This window comes from Microcebus murinus, chromosome 11 (genome assembly GCF_040939455.1).
Source record: "Microcebus murinus isolate Inina chromosome 11, M.murinus_Inina_mat1.0, whole genome shotgun sequence".
NCBI classification, from domain to species: domain Eukaryota; kingdom Metazoa; phylum Chordata; class Mammalia; order Primates; family Cheirogaleidae; genus Microcebus; species Microcebus murinus.
Genome location: NC_134114.1, coordinates 22,452,743 through 22,456,406, shown reverse-complemented (window position 1 = coordinate 22,456,406; position 3,664 = coordinate 22,452,743). Strand labels below are relative to the sequence as shown.

Genomic DNA, 3,664 nt, shown 5'->3' with positions numbered 1-3,664 from the left:
CCTGTGACATTTTAAGAAATTAGTAGACAGAGCAAAAAAAACAAATTTTTCACCAAGGAAATAAACTCTTCTTTATTTGTGGGGGGCGGTTTTTTTGTTTGCTCTGAAAGTATTATTATAAAACTATACACACACAGGCAATTTTTAATATAAACTTTTTCCTGATTAATACAATCACATTTTAAAATAAAAATTTAGGACATACAAAAGGAATAAACTAGTGATATCATTAGTTATATTGGACATACATTTTGTGTGTTTGTTGTAACCAAGTCACAACTCAATATAAAAAGTTTAGACTGGTGTCTGATAAATACATTTACTCTTTGATTACTCAATTAAATTGAAAGAAATCTAAGAACACTGATAAAATGTGAAGCATGCCCCTGGTTCTTTGCTTCCATGATGCTCGACTTAGTGATGACCAGTGGTATTATTGCAACTCTTGTGGGAAATAATCTTTCGTCTTCTTTTCTGAGAAAGTAAATGTGGTATGTGATTGAAAAACTATTTTTTCCCATGAGATTTGCCTTCTAACATGATATGAGAATTAGCGAAAATACCAAAACATCAAGATTCATGCTTACTATTGGTAATAGTTTGCTAAGCTTGCCTTAACAAAATACCATGTTTTAGGTTGGTAAAACAACAGAAATTTATTTTCTTATAGTTCTGGAGGTTGGAAGTCCAAGATCAAGGTGTCAGCCTGTTTGGTTTCTTCTGATGACCATCTTCTTGGCTTGATGATGATCCCTCTCTTGCTGTGTCTTCTGGTTGTCTAGGTTTGTCCAAATTTTCTTTTCTCATGAGGACACCAGTCAGACTGGATTAGGGACCACACAAATAGCCCCTTTATAACTTAATCACTTCTTTAGAGAACTTGTATTGAAATACAGTTACATTCTTAAGTAATAGGGGTTAGGACTTGAATATAGGAATTTGGGAGGAACAGAATTCAACCCAGAATTACTATTATGATGCAAACATTACAATTAAATAATTAAGCTTAGCCCATCTAGGTAACCAAGATTGGTTCATTTAGGACAGATGACAGTTGAGACCAAAGTGGAAAAAAAAAGGAAAAAAGCCAAAAGTATGCAAGACACATAAAGGAATAAAGACACCAACACCCAAAATAAAAACAATAGCAAATAATAGAACTATTTTAATACTCATTAATTTATTGTAATTTTCTAAACAATTCCAAATTTTTGCTTCCCTGCAGTGCTCATATCTCTTTTGGAGAAAAATCTTAAAAAAAAAATCTTTGTTGTCTGATGGCTTTCAAAATTGCAGTTGACTCAATTCCCTTCAAAATAGCAACAAAGAAAATAAAGTACCTTGGAATATATTTAACTAAAGAGGTAAAAGACCTCTACAGGGAGAACTATGAAACACTGAAGAAGGAAATAGCAGAGGACGTAAACAGATGGAAGAATATACCATGCTTGCGGGTCGGCAGAATCAACATTGTTAAAATGTCTATACTACCCAAAGTGGCCTACCGAGTCAATGCAATCCCTATCAAAATACCATCATCATTTTTCACAGATATAGAAAAAATAATTTTATGCTTCGTATGAAACCAGAGAAGACCCCATATAGCGAAATCAATCCTAGGCAATAAAAACAAAATAGGAGGTATCAGTTTACCAGACTTCAAACTATACTACAAGGCTATAGTACTTAAAACAGCTTTTTACTGGCACAAGAACAGAGACATTGACCAGTGGAACAGAACAGAGAACCCAGATATAAAACCATCCTCATATAGCCAACTAATCTTCGACAAAGCAGACAAAAATATACACTGGGGAAAAGAATCCTTATTCAATAAATAGTGCTGGAAAAACTGGATAGCCACATGTAAAAGACTGAAACATAAAGAATAAAAACATAAAGAATAAAAACTAAATGCAAAAGCACTTGATTATTGATAGGCCTTGGGCTACGACTTCACAATTTGGTAGTCTCTAATAGAGTGCAGCTAGTGGCTTAAATGTGATACCTAAATGGTTTCTCTGTAGCCCTGAGACTAGAACCAATTAAAGAGTAAGATTTCAATATGTGCTACATCCCCAGCATCGAACAAGTCAGCCCATTAAAGCAGATGTCCTTTTTATCCATGGCCTTACGGGAGCAGCATTCAAGACATAGCGCCAGCAGGACAGTGAGCGGGTTGTGCTTGAAAAGGCTGTAGGGGATGAAGACAGGTATACAACGTGTTGGCCAAAGACATGGTTAGCAAGAGACTGTCCTGCTCTCCGGATTATATCTGTGGAGTATGACACCACCCTCAGTGACTGGAGAGCAAGATGCCCCATGGAAAGAAAGTCCATTGAATTCAGAAGCAACGAATTTCTTAGGAAGCTCAGAGCTGCTAGTGTGGGGGATAGGCCACTGATTTGGGTATCACATAGCATGGGAGGTCTTCTTGTCAAAAAGATGCTGTTGGAAGCCTCTAAGAAGCCAGAAATGAGTACTGTTATAAACAATACTAGAGGAATAATTTTTTATAGTGTCCCTCATCATGGATCACATTTGGCTGAATACTCTGTTAATGTTCGGTATCTTCTCTTTCCTTCTTTGGAAGTCAAAGAACTCAGCAAGGATTCTCCTGCTCTTAAAACACTACAGGATGACTTTCTGGAGTTTGCGAAAGGCAAAAACTTCCAGGTGCTGAATTTTGTAGAAACTCTACCAACCTATATTGGGAGGATGATTAAACTCCACGTGGTGACCGTGGAATCAGCCGATTCAGGCATCGGAGAGCTAATTCCTGTGGATGTTAACCATTTGAATATTTGTAAGCCAAAGAGAAAAGATGCTTTTTTATATCAACGTACTTTATGATTCATCTGTGAAACTTTAGCCAAAGACCTTGAAAACTAACACTTGTCTCCCGTTTTTCATATGTGAAGTCAGTGCAAGAAACTTGGTGTTCTTTCTCTTTTTAAGCTCTAAGCAATCATGCAAATATAGTCATTATGGCATCAACGTGGTCTGGGGTGTGTTGCAGACAACACAATACTGTCTCCAGTGGAGCACTGTAAGCACCAGCACAAAATTGGCAATCACAGAAGGAAGGGCTAGATTGAGTTCCTCTGAAATCCCTTCTGTGCCACTTATGGTTTGCTCATGGCTGGGAGCAAAGCTGCAGTGGCTGGAGTCCCCCTTTCCATGTGCTACCATCTTGGCGCACCCTGGAGGAGCACTGGCAGGTGCCAAAGGGCAAGCCACTGTTCACTGACCATAAAAGTGCCATTAGGAGAGACCTAAAATGGAGAGAATAAACTATAAAATAAAAGATTCTGTTTTAGTTCTGGGTAAAAAAAAAAAAGAGTAAGATTTCAGAGTGACAAGAGTAATCGAATATGTAAAAACAAGGAGAAAAAAAGTTCACATCTCCTACTATGCAGCTTGATACATCCTGCATTATGAAAGTATAGAGGTATTTTTATTCTCTATGATAATGGTTGTTAGAAAACAAGCACCACAAATTTATAGCACATGATATCTTAATGAATATGCTAAAAAACACTTTAGGAATGGCTTAAATTCTCAGTGAAACATTAGAAAAATGTTAGAAAGGAAATATGAGAAAAGTCATGATTCAATTATAACTAATTTTAAGAAAACTTACACAGGACTTCACAAATAAAAG

General features: G+C 36.5%; 1 pseudogene; it reads left to right on the top strand.

The window, feature by feature from the left end:
* The first annotated feature begins 405 nt into the window (after nucleotides 1-405).
* On the top strand, nucleotides 406-3,319 carry LOC142873702 (protein SERAC1 pseudogene; annotated as a pseudogene).
* Nucleotides 3,320-3,664: the final 345 nt, after the last annotated feature.